The sequence below is a fragment of the Anas platyrhynchos genome, chromosome 6 (assembly GCF_047663525.1).
Source record: "Anas platyrhynchos isolate ZD024472 breed Pekin duck chromosome 6, IASCAAS_PekinDuck_T2T, whole genome shotgun sequence".
Lineage (NCBI taxonomy): Eukaryota > Metazoa > Chordata > Aves > Anseriformes > Anatidae > Anas > Anas platyrhynchos.
In genome coordinates this window covers 16,363,610-16,384,664 of record NC_092592.1, presented here as the reverse complement: position 1 = coordinate 16,384,664, position 21,055 = coordinate 16,363,610, and the positions used below count along the sequence as shown (strand labels likewise).

Below are 21,055 nucleotides of genomic sequence, written 5' to 3'. Positions count from 1 at the left end.
TTAAAAATCCAGCTAAAATGAGGAACCCATTTAGTAGGCACATGGGCTCTTGGAAAGGTGAAACCTGACCCAGAAGTAAGGACTAGGTATGCTTTCTTTTTTTCCTATTCTAATGCCGTTACCTACTTTTTACCTCTTTACTGGATTAGTTTCACTTTCCCTGATGCTTTTTCTGTTTTTGTTTTCACTCCTACTCTTATATTTCACTTCTTTCTTCTTCTTTTTCTTCTTCATTAAGGATTGCATAAATTTGATGCACATGTTTTATCTGATCTCCTGAACATCACAGCCCAAATGAGTTTAGAAAGACACAGAAAAGTTACAGTCTCTAATCAAGAGAAGGGAATAAATGATCAGTGCATGTAAATTTGTGTAGCTTCATGAAATGAAATAAGGTTGTTGTGCTTCCTATTTTTAAGAACGTTGATTCTAATTTCAGGTTAGGTAGCAATGTTCACCCTGAACTCATCCTTGAATTAAATTCATGGATTTATACTAAGGTCAGATTTCAGCCTATATATCTTAAGAGTAGATTGGCTTCTCTTTGTTTGTGAGGAGTCCTTTATATTTCCTCATTTTCCCCTATATTTTCCCTACTTTAAATTCTACTGGGAGATTTCGCTTGCCGTCATGAGAAGTGTTGGACTGGGCAAAGTAAGCTCATGCCAAATTATTGGTGATATAGCACTGCGCCAGATCATACACTGTTTCTACCAGTGGCCGCATCTGGTACTTTCCCTTTCTGGTTTTGCTGGTTAGCTAACAGCTCTGATTCATTTTCTATTATTATCTTTGGAGCAGGAGAGGCTGTATCTTGCCCTCTCTTAAAAGCTCTGTGTCTGAAAATAATTGCAAGAAGGTTTTAAATTAGAGGTTCCTAAATAGGAGTTGATTTTCCAGTAGCTTGAACTTTGATTGATTTTATCTTTGAACTTATTAAATAGCAAGATCAAGAATTGTTTAGTCCTTATTTTTGACCTAATAGCTATATCTCAGCTAGAGTCAGGTCCCAGCTGGAAAAAATCTCACTACACCACTGAACATTGCACAAAACCCTGACAACATTTTCCATGATACAAATCTATGTGTATGAGTTTCAGGCTTTCCACTTAACAAAAAGTGCCTATGCTCTTTCTACTGAAACTCTGTAATTGAACGTCTGCATTTCACAGAATCAAACCGAATTGTCTAGGTTGGAAGAGACCTCAAGATCATCGAGTCCAACCTCTGACCTAACACTAACAAGTCCTCCACTAAACCACATCACTGAGTTCAACATCTAAACATCTTTTAAAGACCTCCAGGGATGGTGACTCCACCACTTCCCAGGCAGCCCATTCCAATGCCTCACAACCCTCTCAGTAAAGAAGTTCTTCCTAATATCCAACCTAAAACACCCCTGGTGCAACGTTAGCCCGTTCCCCTTCGTCCTGTCACCAGGCATGTGGGAGAATAGACCAACCCTCACCTCGCTACAGCCTCCTTTAATGTACTTATAAAGAGTGATAAGGTCGCCCCTGAGCCTCCTCTTCTCCAGGCTGAACAAACCCAGCTCCTTCAGCCGCTCCTCATAGGACTTGTTCTCCAGGCCCCTCACCAGCTTTGTTGCCCTTCTCTGGACTCTCTCGAGCACCTCCATGTCCTTCTTGTAGAGAGGGGCCCAAAACTGAACACACTACTCAAGGTGCGGCCTCACCAGAGCCGAGTACAGGGGGACAATCACTTCCCTAGCCCTGCTGGTCACACTGTTTCTGATACAAGACAGGATGTCGTTGGCCTTCGTGGCCACCTGAGCACACTGCTGGCTCATATTCAGCTGACTGTCCACCATCACTCCCAGGTCCTTCTGCCTGGCAGCTCTCCAACCACTCATCTCCCAGCCTGTAGCTCTGCTTGGGGTTATTGCGTCCCAGGTGCAGGACCCGGCACTTGGCCTTGTTGAACTTCATGCAGTTGACCTCAGCCCATCAGTCCAGCCTATCCAGATCCTCCTGCAGAGCCTTCCTACCCTCGAGCAGATCGACACACGCACCTAACTTGGTGTCACCTGCGAACTTACTGAGGGTGCACTCGATCCCCTCATCCAGATAATTGATAAAGATATTAAAGAGGACCGGCCCCAGTACCGAGCCCTGGGGAATGCCACTAGTGACCGGCCTCCAGCTGGATTTGACTCCATTCACCACGACTCTTTGGGCCCGGCTATCCAGCCAGTTTTTACCTCAACGAAGCATACGCCAGTCCAAGCCACAAGCAGAGAGTTTCTTGAGGAGAATGCTGTGGGAGACGGTGTCAAAAGCCTTGCTGAAGTCAAGGTAGACCACATCCACTGCCTTTCCCTCATCCACCAAGTGTGTCACTTTGTCATAGAAGGAGATCAGGTTCGTCAAGCAGGACCTGCCTTTCATAAACACATGCTGACTGGGCCTGATTGCCTGCTTGCCCAGTAAGTGCCACATGATGACACTCAAGATAATCTGCTCCATGAGCTTCCCTGTCACTGAGGTCAAACTGACAGGCCTACAGTTTCCTGGGTCTGCCCTCTGGCCCTTCTTGTAGATGGACATCACGTTTGATTATATGAATTTATTATATGAATTTATTATATGAACATTATATGAATATTGTGTAGGTCTGAATCCCACATTGGTCTTTCATAGCTGAATAACTGGGTATAAGTGGTAGTCCATTTCTTTCTGCCATATATGTTAGAATGGGGTCTGGTATCATAAAATTTCCTGTGAATACAATCGTGTGAGTGTCTCCCCATTGCAGACATTAGTATAAATGTATTCTAGCTACAAAAGGTGCAAGACAATGGGGAATGGCATCCTTCATGTCACAAACTACTGCAAACCCTCTTGTGCTACTAAAACAGTTTCAGCCTAGTTGTGTCCCTTGTGACTTGGGGCTGCATCTTCCTTATGGATTAAATCTGCTGACTTAAATAAATAAATAAAAAGCTTCTCTAAAAAATGATGATAGTAAGTGAATGCAGATTCAGTAAAATGTAAAACATTAGTAGGTCAATAATTTGCATTGGTTTATAGACAGATTACTTTGAAGGTCGTCTGTAGTATGTCCATTCTGGATTAATACACAAAAGGATGAATACACTAAGTGCCAACAATATTAAGTAACCTTAATATGCTGCTCTTCTCATGTGGGAGAAGTATGAAAGCAATCAGAGCCACATAGCATCCTGGTTCATTTCTTACAGAAAATGGAACAGACAGGACTAACGCTAGATACTGCAAAAGCTCATTTAGAGTCTGTGACAGCACTGGACAGCCTTATTCTAGAAATCATGAGAAAGTGTTAATTTAACATAAATCTAAGCTTTCGAAATAATTTAAGTATAATCAGGAGTCCATAAGTGGAATTCATTGAGGATCATCTATCATTATGTTAAAAGCAGACTATGCAGAGATCAGAAGCACTGGTTGTCCCAGTGCCCTCCCTTTCACCCCTAGCATCAAGCTCTATTGCACATTAAGCTTCTTATAAGTCTTCTGTATTTTTCAGCTGTTGGTCCTGTTACAAATACATCTCTGCTTTGTAATGTCACAACCAACTCCTCTCTGCAAAGAAAGCCTGTCAGGCCTTCTCAGTGTTCCTTCTGTGCATTGTGCTTGCAGACACTGGCAAGAGCAAGGAAAAGATTTAGTAAATGGCTTTGTGTAAAGCAACGAGTGCAAGCACATTAGTCATAATTATTAGTACTCTCTTTTGCTTTTATATATAGATTAAGAAAATCCTCCATAAATTTGATTTGCTCAGACACCTTGCTTGCCAATTAAAGAATATTCTTTCTGTACAGTTGGTGTATGAAATGCTTGCTAGCATGAAAGTTTTGTGAATAAAATGAAAAAAGTTTGGTTTTCTGGCATGGAATAGAACCTCTAAATAACTCAGTCATCGCTGCCAGTGAAAAATATCTGCAGCATCCCTCAGATAGTTTATCAGGTAACAGTGGAACAGTGGTCACAAGCAAACTTGATACGTTTCTCTATTCTCTATGTCCAGTCATAGAAAGCTAAACAATACAGATCTTCAGTTACCTGGTTTTATAAGAATGTTATATCTAGACATTTGAGAAGAAGTCACTATTAAGTAAAGTGCCAGCAGATGGCATTGAAGAATATATGTCATCATTCCTGTTTCTTGTAGAAGTAATGTTTCATGTCACCATGTACCAAAAATTGCTTCGTCTATATACATCTCCTGAGTAACGTACATGTATGTCGTCCATTAAATAGGCCAGTTTACAACAGCTGGGTACCTGGTTTTAGACACCAAAAATTTTAGAAGGCTTTAAACTCTCTTTATATGCTAAAGCCTTTATTTATCAGATACCTCTGGACACATCAATCAGATGGAGAAATCCTGACTAGGTTGCCATCAGTAACAGAACCATCACAGTGCCAAAGGTTTTTCTTTGGTGTCTGCCATGCTTGCACACTGTTGGCCCCACTCCTGGTGAATGACTTCTGCATAATAGCTCTGATGTCCCTTCTAACGATGCTTACTCCAGATTATGTTTTTACCACTTCCAAACTCCTTTAGCGGGATGAGCAGGAAGGGAAATAAAAGCAAAGGGGAAATAGGTATATTTAAGAAACACAAAAGAGAAGGTAGACAGTGAGAAATAAAAAGAAATGTGGAAACAAAAAGCAGAATGATAAGTAGCAGAGCAAAGATACTGAGATCATGAGGATTTAGTCAGAGATCTCATTTTGATTATGAAAAGCAGCTGAGTTTTAACTTCGATTGCTTTTTAGGTAGTAAGCCTTAGCAAAGTCTGATCTACATTGATTCCATTTTGCAATCAGTTCCAGTCAAGGGATGAAGGACTGAAGACAATATACAAGAAAAGGGTAAATGCAGAAATTAATAGGGTAAATTCTTTAGATAGTTGGAGAGTTGGGAAACATAATTCCTTTAAGAAAATACCTTTCTAGATACTTCCTACTGTTCCTTTTGGTTTGCCTTTCTAGACATCTCTCTCCTACTCCCCATATGCACCTTTTTTTCTGTCTTGATTCTTTCATTCTCCCTTTTTCCCCTCTTTCCCTGCCCTGTTTTGCAGCTGTTTCTTTTTCATTGAAGGTAAATAGATAGGATCTCCATTTTCTGTTAGATATGTTTCTCCAGATTGACAGGTTTCTACAGCTCCACTCTGAATTCAGTAGTGAAAGGCTTCAAATATTCATCTTTCCATAAGTGGAGAAGGTCTTAACAAAACACTGTAGATAGAGAAATCAAAGGCTACTGGCTGTGTTTACAGGCTGTAATAAAAGGAAAAATATCTGCTGATTACTCTCCATGTTTAATGGTGGTGGGTGATTTCTTCCTCCTTTTCTGAATTTGAATGGTTTTCAAATGCCAAATCAAACACCCATCCAGTGACTGTGCAAAGATGTATATGTGACACAAGAAGCCACCTGCAGATTGCTTTACTTTTTACTCAAGTAATACTGAGAGGACAGGTTGTCCAATGGGGAAAAGGAGACAGACTAATTAAGAAATGTCACGTTTCTTTTTCTTGACTTAAAATTCTCCATAGATTTTTTTTCTTTATTAAGCACTTCTTAAGATCCCAAGCCTGCTAAACTTATAAAACTTTTTTTTTCTTTTTTTTTTTCCTTTTTTTTTTTTCTTTTTCTTTTTTTCTGGATGTTCTAATTAGAATATTTCCCATTCCAGCTAATGACAAAAGAAGTATTTGGTCTATGGCTGGTCTCCATAATCATCTACCTAACTGAAGGATATAAAATTGTGAAGTTTATTTTAAATCTTCCTAGCTTCATCTAGGGTATTTTATACGAAAGAGAAGGAAATCCCAGTAGTTATACAGCACAGCATCATTCAGCAAGCAAAGGTGTGAAGTGTTGGATTTATTGTGGTTTTTCATACAGAAAATCAAGCTGGCATCTTTAATGCAGACACAGATGTCAGACATCTTGTGAAGAGAACCAACATGCTGCAGTATGATTTACTTGGCAACATAGTGCAGCAAAAAAGGGGAAATTGTTTGGCTGTAGAATAGACGATTGATTTGAATGTACCTCCTAGCCAAACAGTAGCACTGCACTGATTATGTTATCATGAGTTCATCTTTCTCCCAGAGAGCATGATGTCCCCCCGACTCCATTTCACACTGATTACTTGTTTTCAACATTGTCTCCCGATGACCTTTTTGTCCAGTCTTGTAGTGCCGACGGGGGTGATTTTTTAAAACATATTTTCAGTGATTAAGCAATATGTTAATTAGAACACACACAATATGTTTTTGACCTCATATGGGGGGTCAGTGAGAATAAAATAAATAAAAAAAAAAGATCAGAAAAGCTTAAATAACATTACCTACATTTCTTCATATGGAAATGTTAAGAATATATATTTGTTTATTGACTTCCAAGCCCACCAGTAAGGAACAGAGCACCATCTATCATCTATCATGATTATCTGCTTTTATTTATTTTAGTAAAATGTTTTCTTTTCAGACAGTTGGGTCTGCAGCTTCCTTGCTCATCCTTTGACCAAACCTCACTTCTGCATGTAGACAACAGTTCCATCAAATCTCAGAGCTTCTTTTTCAGTGTCATGTTTGACTTGTCCTGTGTTCTTCTGGTGCAACATGTCAGGGCGTTTGCACACACAGCATCATCTCTCCCTTCAAGGGTTCATGTGCTGGATACAGCTCAGCTGCCTGCCACCAGACAACTGTGATGGTGACCACTGGAAGGATGCGCTGCAGCACCGAACGGCAGCTGAAGGCATGACTCCATGCTTGTGCCAAAGGCTCCCTCTCAAGTCAGCATGAAATATGACCCACCAACCACCACTCTAGATTGGTCAAATGACTTCACGTGTTGAAACGTCAGAACCTGAAAAGAGCCATGTTGAGCCAGGATACTAGAAAGGACTAAATGGGATTTTCATTTGCTGCCAACAGCACCATTAGCACCTACAGAAGACAATGAGAATAGAGCAAGCAAGTGTTCTCCAAACTCTCTCCCAGCCTTCAGCAATTTGCAGATCAGAAACCTTCTGAGATAAAATGTTTTGCTTTCCTCTTCAATAGCTCTTGATGGATTTTTCTTCTATGAGTTTATCATTTATTAAACAAATGTAAATTTTGACACCTACATTGTCCTCGTTAGGGTTTCCACAACTTAACTCAGCTGAGTAACTTCTTACTTCTAAATCTTCTATCTGTGGGTTTCATCTGATGCCCTGTAGTCCTTGTAATGGAAAAAAAAAAAAAAAAAAAAAAAAAAGGAATATTGAGTCTCTGTTTACTGTCTCCATTCCACTCATGTTTTAAATATCTCTATCATACACCCACTCAGCTGTCTCTTATCCAGGTTGAAGAGCCGTAGTCATTACTTGTATGAAAACCATTCCATCTCTCAAAACATCTTTCTCTACCTTTTTCAGCTCTAGTCTGTATCTCATTTTGAGTTGAGGACATGAGAACTTGAAAGGTTAGAAACATTAACTTGTTTCATATCCACAGTTATATTACATACAAACTGTAACAACAATAATACAAAATCAGGCATGAAGGTTGCAGTAGATCTGAGTAATCCAGAGTTATGACTTCTGGGATAAATCCATAGGCCATTACATGTTGGACTTGTTAATTTGTTATTTTATGCTATGTTATGTTATTTATGTAATTTTATTTTGTTTACACTAAGCCTTTTTCTACCACTCTAACAGCTCATATCTCATTTTAATTGCAGTACCTATTTTTGATTTTATTGTATATTTTAATCTGCATTTTGCCCTACAAGCACGGCTCCAGAGTGCCTCCAGCACCGACAGTTTGGCTCCTTTCAGAAGCCATAAAAATTCCGTCAGCTCATAACAGGCCCACTAGCCCCAGAACATCCCACTGTTTTCTTTTACCCTTTCTGTCTTCTCTACAAAGAAACCTGTACAATTCAATTGGCTAGACTTGGACCATTCTGTGTGATGGATCTGCTCTTAGGAAATGCCGGGAGATAATTCTGGTCTCATGTAAGATGGGTGAGAAGCAACGTTTCTTCTACATATTCTACAAGGAGTTAAAAATATAAAGGAAGGGTTTTTCAGTGTGCCTAGGGAATCTGGGGGGGAGAAATCCCAGCAAGACATCAAAGGATCCTCCTAAACTCCCTTGAATGCTCCTGAAACCCCCATCCTCAGTTTCTTTTAGCTGCCTGCCCTCCAAGGCAAGATTATAGGTATGCCTCAGCAGTGGCAGTGTGTTGTTCTCTTTGTGATCTTGAAAGAGAAAACTGCATTTGAAGCATATGTAAACAGACTCCCTTAAATCACTGACTGCATCAAAAGATTGGAGCAACCCCCTCTTCTGCCTTCTTGTTCTATCCCAAAATGACCATGGCACAACAGAAAACCCATGCTGGATGCTCTGAGGAATGACAGAGCCAAGGAGGACTTTCACCAGCTGCTTCACAGGCATAAAAGCAGCTGGAATCATTGTACATTATGGAGTTAAATGTTGTGACTTTACCTTCCCCACAGAAGGATCAAACCCGGTGAGAAACAGTCTGCAATCTACAAGTTTTTCCAGATGGGAAATGGAGACACAGCGTGATTTAAGTGGTTCACCCAAGGACAGAAAAAAAGAAACAATGGCCAGTGCTTTAGCTTGAGACTTGCAGATTTAATTCAGTGCTTTGTCAGATGCTTCTGAAAGTCAGTGTGCTTTACATAGAAACTTGTTTTTCTCTCGCAGTAGCGTGAGATAATTACACAGAAAGTTTTGAAGTGCTACAGACTGTTGTACCAGTGTTCTGGGCACACAGCTAAGAGGAGTCAGAAACTGGAGGTTCCCAAGTCATGGATGGTTACTTTAGCTACCTGGTTATCCCTCTTCCTTCCCCTCCCTGTAATTACTGTTTGTGACCTATCACATATGATGTAATTACTATTTTATTGACATGGGAGCTTAAGCTCAGGCTCTTTCTAAAGATGAGCCTGAATGTTTGAAAAGGCTTCTCTATTATCTTCCCCTTGTTGATAGGAAAATGAGAGTACTAGGAACGAAAACATGCAGTGGGACTTAGGTTGTCTCAAAAAAGCTGTCTTTCTGTAGTGATAATACAATTTCTAAGGAAAACCATAGAAAGAATCTAACAGTTCTTGGGTATATGAAGAAAAAGAGAGGGGTGGAGACACAGGAATAATAATAATGATAAAAATAATAATACAACCTTCCATTTTCTAACATGGACAGTTGGCCACACTGTGGTTTTCCAATTAAGATGATAGCGTCTGGACTACTGTAATCCTTAAGGTTGTTAACTGTGTCATGTTACCCTCTCCAGAGTGGGTTCATCAGTCAGCTGGCAATAATTTATCAGATAAAAAAGAAAACCATTGCCTATAATTTTACTGTAGGGTGCTTTTTTTTTTTTTTAATCTCATATGCACTGTGAGAAATCATTTGTCTAAAGCACCAGACTTGAAGAGAAAAAAAAATCAAGAAAAAAGCTTTTACTTCATCCTCCCTTGCCTGTTCAAAAATATCTAATACAATGGAGTTAAGATGAGGATTTAATGATTTTAAGGTGATTTTTTTCACCTTCTGTATTAGACTGTGTATTATACACTGGAGTTGTACAGTGCATCTTTGGAAGGGAAGAGCAGCATGGCACATGGGACTGTACAACAGCTACCACCAAGATACGTATGGCAGGGGGATAGCAGGGAAAAAAAGGCACCATCAGTAGTGAGAAGAGAGAGGAAGGAGGAACTTAAAAGGAACTAAGAGCAAGTGAAATGAAACTGGTTTCTATCTCCCTGGTCTTTTCTTTTGCATCCAGCAAAACTTTTGCATTAGAAACCTGAACGTAATGTTTTTATCCTACAAAAGCATAATATTCACTGCAAAACAAGAACCGTGCTTTTAGGTGCAAATAGGGGTTGGTGCTGACTGTTTTCACACTGCTTGTCTGATGCTCATTAAAAAAAAAAAAAAAAAAAAAAAAAAAAGAGTTTATCAATATTTTTGACATCCCTGTAACGTTATGATTCTTTTTTCATTTCTTCCAAATCATTTGGGTCAGAAGTTTAAAACCAAAGTTCAGTTTGAACCACTACCTGCTAACTTTACAGAGGATACTTGACAGAAATAAATATATAGAAAGACTTTGGAAAAAAACAGTCACAAGAATAAGAAACCAAGGACTAGCTAACAAACCTTCCCTCAAACAAGCTCCTTGTTTGATCCTTGTGTAATGGGAATGCTAAAATGGAAATACTTGACACCTGACACCTGCTTTGCACAGGTGTAAGAGGTAATAAAAACAATGAAAGCAACCCTTTTTTCTTTTTTTTTTTTTTTAAGGACTCAGGTAAGCAGAAGCTCCTGAGATAACTGAGGTAGAATAATAGCTAAGCTCTTCTTAAACCTTGGTGGGTTTTCTGTTGGTTTGTTTGTTTTTGCATTGTTGTTGTTGTTTTTATAATGTGGGATGCATTTCAAATTGTTTCTTGGCTTTCTTAGTGAGGCCTGGTAGTTTTTGGGTTAGGAAAGAGAGGGCTTTATTTTTTTCATTATGGAACTTACAATTCTCTCCAGACTTTTCTGGCTTGGTTTGGAGCATTATGTTGAGATCCTCTAATCTTGTATGAACCCTAAATGCAGAATAAAATATCCTGGTATCAATACAACTTCCTTGAAGTTTCCGAGGGAGTGGCAACATTTGCTAAAAATGTGATTTTGAAAAATGCAGTAAATTGTTAACCTCATCCTTAAAACAGCCTGAGAAAGCCTGTTAAAAAGTGAAAGATAAGACCATGATTTAACACCCTTGTGTGCAGTAGACAACTCTGACCAAAAAAAAGTATAGTCAGCCTTCTCTCCAGTCAGGCAGTAGTAGGTTTGGTGAATCAGTCGTAGCCCTACTTATGACAATATTTTTCCTGTAGCAGAGGCTAACGTTCTTTTTGAGGAGTTCTACAGGCACAGTAGGCATCTCATAAACTTGGCAAGAGATGTAGGTAGCTCTGCTGCTTCACCAGGATACAGGTGGAGCTTCTCTTCTAGTTCATAATTCCCACCTGTAAGAGCCTCTATAAAGAGGCCTCTGCAATATCTAGAAGCTTTCATGTTGGTGTCCTGGATGAGTGAACCATGAGTGGCTCTGAACCCTTGGTTCCCGTGTGGCTCTTTAAAAAAAAAAAAAAAAAAAAAAAGTGAATTGACAGCATCAAGTTGACTCACATTTATCTTTGTTATCGGTACTCCAGCCTCACTGCTAATCTAAGTATGTTTGCTATCTGAATTAGTTTAATATTAAAAGATGAGTTGAGATTAGGGCAAACCGCAATTAATCTCTCTTACCCTCTCTCCCTGCCACTTGCCTTTTTTAGGCTCTCCCTCACCCATTTGCCTTTTTTAGGTGGCTTTCAGCTAACAACCTGCTGAGTTTCCTTTTGGGGTAGCTGCAATCCATAAACAGTTGAGAATTACATAAAAATTCTTCTAATGAGTTAGCACATGCAATGCACAAAGAACAAAAGCCTGAGCAGAAAATAGACTGCTTCTGTAAACAAACAAACAAAAAAAAAAAAGTATGGGTTGGTTAACAGCAAGGAGCAATCTGTGTTAAAGAAACCATGATGTGCAGAGTTACTGACAGGAGCTTTGCCTCGCTAATAGGAAACCTGCAGTTTCCCAGTGAAAACTGTAGTTTCCCAGGTGGACTTATCCAGTAACCCAGCTATGGGTGCAGTCCTGCTGTGCCAAGGGTTTTGGGGGAATCAAGAGCAGTAAATAATCATTCCCTGGAGATTTCTGTTTTTAATCGGTGATTAAATAAAGGTTTAGCTGTATATATAAATTCCTACCACTTTAAGTGCCCAAGATAACACAGGGGCTGTGCTTCTTTACCCCAGGCAAGACTTCAATATAATAATTTTGGGAAGCTTCCTTTTTCACATAGAGTTCTGTATTATGTAAAGGGAGTGGTATGAGTGTTACCTGGCCTGATTTCTACATGTAATTAATTGACTTCATCTTCTTTCTCTGTATGAAATTCCACATGCAAAAGGGTATTTCAAATCGCAGCCAACTGTTGAGAAGACCTTCCATGGAATCTCATTTAAAAAAAAAAAAAAAAAAAAAAAAGAGAAAAAGAAAGAAACTCAAGTACTTCCATTTTCATTTATTTCCATGTTATATAATTGTAAAGCTTTTAAGCAAGCCAAGTGCTATTTTTCTACTGAGCCTTGAAACCACAAGCATTCTGTTTTTTTCAGAAATACTGAAGTTCCTAAATTATTTCCATAAGAATTAACCCTATATCCTTGACTAGTTTTTTTATTTGGAATACTGTTGTCCAGCAACTCCACCCTGAAGGCACCTACGTATGAATAATTCATAAAAAATGAAAGAACATTTGGGAATGAAGAGTAGTTTTAGAGAGTACATAAAGTATTATGACCAGGGCTTCAATTGTTTCTTATCTAGGGCTCCAACACAATACCTAGAAATACTGTTTTCCTGGAATGACAGCATCATGAAGTGGTTTGAGTAATTGTTTGGAGCAATACCTGTGATTTCTGGCATGTGCTGGAAATTTTAATTCCGGCTTACATCTGTTGAGAATAAACACTTGAAATCACAAGACGGGTAAAATATATAAGCTCCTTTTTATGACCTTGAGTTGACTGAAGCTGTAGTATCAGTGGGAGCGTATTTTGAATTGCAATAAAAAATGGCCTCTTTAAAGGAAGTCTCAAAATGGAAATTTGCTGGGTTTTCTTTTTTCAAAATGCTGATGGATAGAAGAAGGGTCTCGATCAGAGGAAAATACTAACAGAAAAAAAAATAAGAGAGAAAGGAAAAAAAGAGTTTTGAAAGTTAGATGATTTGTTCAAGAGGAAAGAGAAGGATAGAGGTAGGATACAGAAGTGATGGGAATTGCAAGGGGAAAACGATACAGAAAGGAGCACATGAAAAATGAGAATAAAATTAAGGAATAGAGCAGAACAACCAAGAGAAAAAGCATAAGAAGCAGTGCTGGAATTAGGCCAGTACTGAGCTGTGGCAGTTCACAAAAGAGTCCTGATAGCTGTCATAATGAAGGTCAGAGTAATGAAATTTGTCCCTAATTTTAATGGTGAAATCCCAGTACTGATGAGGGAAACATACAGAAAAATGCAGAATTAGAACAACTCTCCAGTATGACTAGGAAAACAATTATTTAAACATCAAACATAAAACAAGAAGAATATAATTTTTCCAAGGTCTAAGTTTTTCCTTTTTATTTTCCAGCACACAATAAATTATCACTGAATTATCCCTGACACTGAACATAAGTGGAATTCAATCAAGTTCCAACTTTAAACATCAGGCCTGAGGAGACTTCTTAAATGTAAGTCATTTGCGTATGAATATACATTATTCAAAACAAAACAAACTTCCTGTATTCTAAAAATAAGTATTACGCTTTGGGGAGGAATAAACTGTATTCATTATATGTAACTAAATGGCTAAATCTACCTTTTAAATACAAAACTTATTGCAGGCTGAACCACAAGATCGTGACTGATGCTTCTTTAAGAAGTAACTTCTTAGAGAATCTCCTGTATTTAACATTAACAATAACATAGAAAAGGAAGATATTTATGGTTCAAGGTCTGCAGCTGGCAATTTATACCCGGAGAAGATCTGATCCTTCTTGTCTATTTTATCACTAAATCATTGCAGGGAATAGACGAGAATGAGGCAAAGAATCCTTGACTTTTTCCAAAGCAGAGAGTCTCCTTTTGTGTAAATTAAGTTAATAAATTTACAGTTTTAAATATTAGGCTAGAATAAATTGTTTGAATAACCTTTTTTTTAATTATTATTATGAATACCTAGTATAATGGAGAAGTAATTTCATAGAGTAAAAGACATGCCCAGTATTTTTCATTTAAGGTGGGAAAGACCTGTCAGTACAGCTAAAATTTATGGGGCATAATTCTTCCTTTTTACTCATACCAATTTAAAGGAGAGGCAACTCTGCTGAGGTAATGCTGATATATATATAAAGTACGCTGAAGATCTGCCCAACAGTGAGGAGCCTGATTCAACAAATTGGATGAACACTTGCTTAAAGTCATTCCCGCTCTGAGCTCCATACATGCTCTTTATTCACGTGCCTTATCACACAGAGTCTGTCAGCTGTACCGTAGACCAAAATATATGAAGTAATTTCAGATGGTATCCAGAGCTATAGTCTATGTAAAGTCAGTGTTAATATCAGCTTCTGGGCCCCAAAAGTGGAGTGAGAGCCACATCCAGGCTCTGTCACAGGGAGGAGCACCTCAGAGCTCTTGTGAGAAGGCACTGAGTTGCTGTGGCTGGGCAGGAGGATGTTTTGATCTTGACTTCTTTTGGAATAAATACTTAGAAAAAGCTAGCTACTTTGTTAATGCATTTAGATGTTATAGTGATTGGCACCTTAGAAATACTGAAGACAGACAGATAAAAGGATTCCAGATGCATCCTTTGTGAATTTTTAATACAGAGATTTTGCATTGTCCGGTGATGAAAACAAATCATCTGTGTAAAGGCAAAACTGTCTTTCCATTAGTATCACTCACTGAGGATGTTGGTATATATTCAGTGTCTGATAGTATCTTAAACTTAATCACTTTGCCATTTGTAGTATCAAGTTATCTCACTTGACAAGCACTTATTTTATATATTCCTCTCCTTTTTTTTTTTTTTTACAAGCTCCAAAGCCCATCTTTTTTGAAATCATCATTCTGTGCTTTTTGTGCAATCAGAGAAATCCTTTCTGTCTGAAGACAGTGTTTAGAATTCAGTGTCTTTAAGCCAGTCGAATAGAGAGTTGATCATCACTGAAGTTTTTTGATGTAAGATTGTTTGTTTGCAAACAGTTTTCCTTTTAAAAAAAAATGCAGGAAAGTAAAGAAATTGGGAAACAATTTTCTTGCTTCAAATCATTTTTTTTTCAGCTGGAGCTGAACCAAAAAGATCTATATTTCCCAATGCCGACAGTCATGCTGACTAGACTTGACCTTGCTTTCATTTCTGTGTTTGCTGCACTGAAATGTCTCCAATCCACACCTTTTCCCAAAACTATGTATGAGCAACTATTCTATCCAGAAAGTTTTAATCACTGGGCAGCTTCCTGTTTGCCCTTGCTTTGGGACAGTGATTTAACTTGTAATATGTTTGGTGAAAGAGATTGGTCAGAGCAACTAGCTTCCATGAAGTGTGATCTGGCCTGTAACACCATGTCACTAATGTTTCCTGGTGAAACAAACCAACTCTCAGCACCTCATGGGCACTCTATAAAGTAGGAACTATTTACCAAAAGCTAGCGTGTTCAAACCCAGTCATCTCCCAGTACCATATATTATCCGGTCAGTTCTAGGGTACAGAGCAGTACTCTTAAATGTGACTTGTTTCAACATACTTGGATTAATAAAGTTTTTTTCTGTATGTGTTTCTCCATTTAATTTTCTAAGTTATTTACTGTTCATCCCTGAATTCTTTTAATTTCCAAACTTTAACCAGACTTAAACTAGGATCCTTGATTGTGCTGCACAACTGTTAGTAACGAAAAGGTGTTTTATTCCTAATATTACCTTGCTATAGGTTTTAAAGGAAAAATTGCTAAATGATCATTTAATATCTCACGCTCAATTTCCAAGAAGTATTTATAAACATTTTAAGTCCATAGCAAATGTATTTTTTCCCTGCAAGTTATCCTAATACTAATGACAATGAGGTATTTTATAAATGTTCAGTGTGTGGTGACAAATAGTGTATTTTATAAATTAATTTCAAGTTAATGCTAAATTACTATGGAATTACATATTACATACACTTTACTACCAAAAGAGTTCATCATGATTAATGTTATTATAGTGAACACCAAAGGAATTAATAATGATTTGCACTTATTATAGACTGGTACCAATGTAGAGAAAAGAAGGTTAGCCTAATTAAATTCCAGAAACCACTTTAGGGCTCTGCTGCATTGTGGAGGCTGGTTTTTATGTTAATTAATTCTGTATGAAAGGTTGCTGAAGTGTTTTAATATTGTTCCAAGAGGCACCAGGAAATACTTCTGAACTGTAATATTTATGTCCAAAATATTTGGACCAAGCAAGCTGAGATCCTATCTGTGATGAGCTCCTGCAGGCTGTGTAAATGATGGTAAATAATAAGAAACTTAAGATTGTGGGGAGTTTGAGGGATGAAGCTTAAGTGGGCTGGACGTAGAGCTGTGTTCTGACAGAACCCAACAAAACGGGGATTAAAACTCAGGCCTGGAAATCGAGTTCATTTTCTTGCACTAAGCAGAGTTACTGGGTGATACATTATAGGTTTAACTCCCCTTCAGAATTACTGCCCTGACTGAAATGCTAGACCAAAGTTAGCTTAGATTTTACAGACATCTGATTTCACAAGGATTTGGAGATCCAGGTGCTGCAGTTCAAGGGGTGAAAGGGTAAGTTTCTGCACATAATTTGCTTTTGGTTCTTTTTATTCTGTGACAAAACAGGTAGAAAGCATTTATAGGTATTAAAGCATTTATAATTCATTCACAGCTTCCCCTAACTGTTGTTGAGTAATACAAATGTTTCAGACTTGGACTGAAACCAACAAAAGTAGTTATGGAAAAAAAAAGAAAAAAGAAAAAAAATTGCTTTGCTGCTTCTATTAAAGTTCTTGGAAATGTTTTTACTTTTATCCTTCTAATAGACCTGTTTGGAAATCCTATTGAAGCTGGATTTTTCAAACCCAAATTCCCTTAAGCACAAGCTTCACATGTTAGGAGTGTTTAAATTCTCTTGATTTACTGGCATGTACTTAAGAGTATCACTGAATAAAGAAGGGCATGAGCATGTAGTTAAATGCTGATCAAAGGAATAAACCTTTTGATTTGATCTACACTTAACGCAGGTTAGGTTGCCTTTACCTGTTATCCAGTAGTCAAGAACATGCCAAATGTCTTTACTAAATACACCATTGCTGATTAAACTGAATTCTGTTGGCTATGGAAATAGGAAGGGCTGCATAATACAGCACATTTCTTCCTTTATGTTTTATGGCATTGGTTGTAAATTACATTTTCAAGTGCTACAGTCTAACTGCAAATAAAAGGGGGGATCAAGACAGTAAAAATGAAAAGAGAGAAGAGGGGTTTGGCTGTTAAATTCATATATTCAGTGTAACACTAGAATGATTCAATATGTTTTATGTGCTTAATATTTTTCTTTCTATATGCAGTACACTATGCAATGCATCTCTTCCTCCTTACACTAACAATTTATATTCAGGATACTCTAATGAAGTACATCTTGAGTCTCCTTTTCATGGCTAATGAGGAGACAACAAGAATTTGACTAATACTAGTACAATTACTGGAGCAGTGAAGCGTGCATCTCTGATTAGACGTGATAATTTGCAAGGCTGGGCTCTTCACATTAAGTTTGCAAACAGTTTAAAAATCACTTCCTCTATTTATCCAGCTAATCTCTGTTTAATGACTCCAGGCCTGACAAAAAGAAAGAGAAAATGTCTCTTAAAATCCTATACTTCATTTATGAAGCTTGTATATAGAGTGGAGGTGCAATTTATAGCAAATCTTTCCAGAAGACTTTTGATGAAGCCCTGCAGCTGACTTCTCACAATCCAGTGGTATTTGTATTCATTCTGTAATACTTCAATTTTCTTTATGTAGAGATATGTTGTCTTTGTTCAGATTTAGATATATTTCTATGGATTTTGGACTTTTGATTCTTTTTTTTTTCTAATTCACCCTTCGTTTTCAATACTTCATTATCTACAGAGGGTGAATATTTTTGTCTGATTTGTTTATTTTTGCAGGAAGGTATGGTGGTGACTGGTGGTGCTGGGGACTTCTTCATCAGTCGTCATCATCATGGGCTGTAAGGTTTTAATGAGAATCTGGCCTGTACCATTCCAGATCTATGAAAATCCTTTTTCTTTGAGGCCTAGTTTCACCATTTGGACTTGAAGCAAAGTTGCCTGAAGCCACAGCAACCCAGGTTAAAATTGTTGATGAGTTTAATTAAGCAAATGGAAACAGCTCTTGCTGTCAGTAGGTGGCACTCGTCCTGAATCAGCAGTGAGCAGATACAAAAAGCCCGTTCTTTTTAAGCAGTATGTTTGTTTTTGAGCCTAGAAATGGACAGTGTCATGTACGATAGTGGGCCAGAAAGCATCACTGATAGAAATAACACATCCTAGGGGTGATCGCAAAGAACGAGTGGGCAGCACTTGTTCTGGAGGCTGCAACTCAGTTGTTGTAGTTATGAATGACTCACCAGTTGCTTTGCTCCCCTTTGGACTGAGTGCTAGTGTTGACTCCATATTACACAGTGACACCATCAGCGGGTAATTTCTTTTAGGATTCACTATAACTCAGTAAAACAAGATGCAATATCAAGATACTGTCCTAGGAAGCCATAAAGGATTCAAGACTGTGCCTCACATAGATCTTTCCTGGAGTGTAAAAGCTGATATGCATAGTGATCAAATGCTCAGCCTGTTGTGCAGTGTATGTTTAGTTGCTTATATAGCTTTCTGAGAGCATGATCAAATGTGTCTAATGTGTCTTGTTAAAGTTTGGCTCTGGGATTTCCTTGTCTATTTTACTTAGATGTACCTAATAGCTTTTTGTTTCCCCTGAAAAGCAGCAGCTGTTGCAAGGTTTGTGTGGTACAGACAGAAAATGTACATCGGCTTCATTCTGTACCTGTGGAAGTTATTTGTGTCGGGGACAAGTGGGTCCCTAGAGAAGTTTTGGCAGACTGTGTAGAGAAGATGTCTTTAAATATAGAGGCATCTGCATTTTCTCCTTTTCCAAACACAAAGAAGCAGAAAATAATAGAGAACTGCGGTGTTTTTTTCAGCTCCCAGGGATGGCAGGTTTCTAAAACTGATCTGTGAATTCCCAGTAGGAGAGCATCCTCCCTGCAGACTGGGATGGAAGGGTGGAGGCAGTGCAGAATGACATCACTTTCTAGCTGTTACTAATGTGATGGAAGCTGGCCAATACAACTTCAAAAATGGAAAAAGCAGATAAAGGATTTTCTTCTTTTTGTTCTGCAGTCTCCACTGGTGGTCCTAATAGGGTGAACTGTATGATTTCCCTCTCCACCATTTCAAAGTAACAGATTTAAGAATCAGAAGGTAGCGTTTGAGTGTTACCTCTTATAATTCTTAATATAATTTTGTAAATTGGGCTAGTGCTGCATAAAGCTGTAGGAACTAAGGAAGCCATTTCTCCCCAGAGGAAAACTGAGAAGCAAGTAGTGCTATAATCAGGGCTAGCAGTAAGTGTGACTTGCCAGTGCTATGAGAGCTGTAGGTTGAGAATTGCTGCATGTGCTCTATATAAGTGGCATCATTTTGTAATATTGATTAATTTCCTGCTTCTAATCACAACAGCAGTCCTGGGAAATAAAACAACTTTTGCACTTGCTTGGTAGCTTGGGAAGCACGTTATCCCATCCATGGATGAAGATGAGAGCATTGCACTGGTGTTTTTGTGCCATTTGGATTCTGCCTGTGATTATTTCAAAGTTTCCTCACTGTCACTTAATGGGCAATCCCAAGCTAATACCAGGCACCATCTGCACTCTCCAAAGCTGCTCATGAAGCTCTGAAGAGGAATAGAGAGTTGCCTTTTCCTCTCCTGTGCCTTGTGTCAGGATGCTGAGGGAGGGTGGAGCTACTCCCTCTTCATCTGCCTGATGGAACAGGATGTGCTGTGCTTGGATAGGTCATTTAGAAGTGATTTAAACTACAAGATAAGATGTTGAGAGAGATTTACTAAAACTGGTTAGAATTAATGCAATTAAGGGGAAAAAAAAAAGATAAAAGCAGTGAAATGAGTCATAACCTTACCTTTAGAGCCCCCCTCCCTAGCTGATTGCTAGTTCCAGCTTATAGGGCTGGCCAATTAGCTACTGTATTTTTCCTAGAGCTTGCATACCTGGGAGAATTCCTAGGGCTACATAATTCCCACTCCTTTTGAAACAGATAATTAGTGGAGCCACCTTCAGTTAAGTCTGCTTTTTTCTCATTCGCAATGAAATAATGCTTTTTTCTCATCTGCTTACATATCTCTTTGTGACTGTAAAAGGCAGGGCAGGAGCTTTTCCTTTCTCTTCTACTGATCAGTAATTTCTGATTTGTATGCTCTGGTACAAATAGCAAAGTATATTTTGCCTGGTAGTCAGCAGGGTCTGATCTGGACCCCTCTGAGCTTTGTGGGAGTCTTTCCAGTACACCTTATTCTCTCATAATAATGCTGATTTACCACTTGGATGCATTTTAAGAGAATCAAACAGTTTTTTTCTTTTTTTTTTTTTTTTTGGGGGGGGGAGGAGGAGAGCACCTGAGTTTTGTGGAAATAATTTGAGGCCAAGAGTCTGAACTAAAGGGTAACAATATTTGAAAGATACACTCACTTTATCTCAAAGCTGAGTCATTTTCTAAAACACATTCCTGTAGTTGGCATGCACACTGTAAATCAAGAAAGCACATAGATACTCTTCTGAATACACCCATAATAAAACCCTAAGTTTGTTCTGTTGACAGTTCCTTAAATTAAGGGTTTTATTCAGCAAAGTTTTCCTTACAATATTTTCATTGTCATTATCAATGTAACCGGAGCACTGTTCAGAGCATGCAAAGAGTGACTGCCTTTTTTCATTCAATACTTCCAACTTCTACGTAGTATTTGTGCTTAGATGCTCTATCCTTTTGCAGTTCACAGTGAGAAATATCTTGATCCTAATTTTTTTAAGGAACTACCTCCAGTGCAGACTGTGCTGGCAGCCCCCTGGGTACCAGGCCCCACTGCACATATCTGTCACCTTTCCCTGCTGAGATGGCTTGCATGGAAGGGTTCACATATCCCTGTCTATGTCCAGGAGGAAAAAACAGTTCTGTGCTTAAGGCATTATCATGGGGCTCTGGAAATCTGAGCTCTGAGATTAAGCCACATGTCCGAGGAACATGTGGAGAAATTTG

General features: G+C 38.4%; 1 long non-coding RNA gene across 3 annotated transcripts in view; it reads left to right on the top strand.

Moving 5' to 3' along the window:
- LOC101793336 (uncharacterized) overlaps positions 1 to 21,055 on the top strand; it is a 542,658-nt gene that overhangs the window by 397,434 nt on the left and 124,169 nt on the right. For all 3 annotated transcript variants that reach the window (XR_005266771.2, XR_005266770.2, XR_005266772.2), the window contains one exon: positions 13,298 to 13,397. This is a non-coding gene — a long non-coding RNA (uncharacterized lncRNA). The remainder of the gene's footprint in view (positions 1 to 13,297; positions 13,398 to 21,055) is intronic.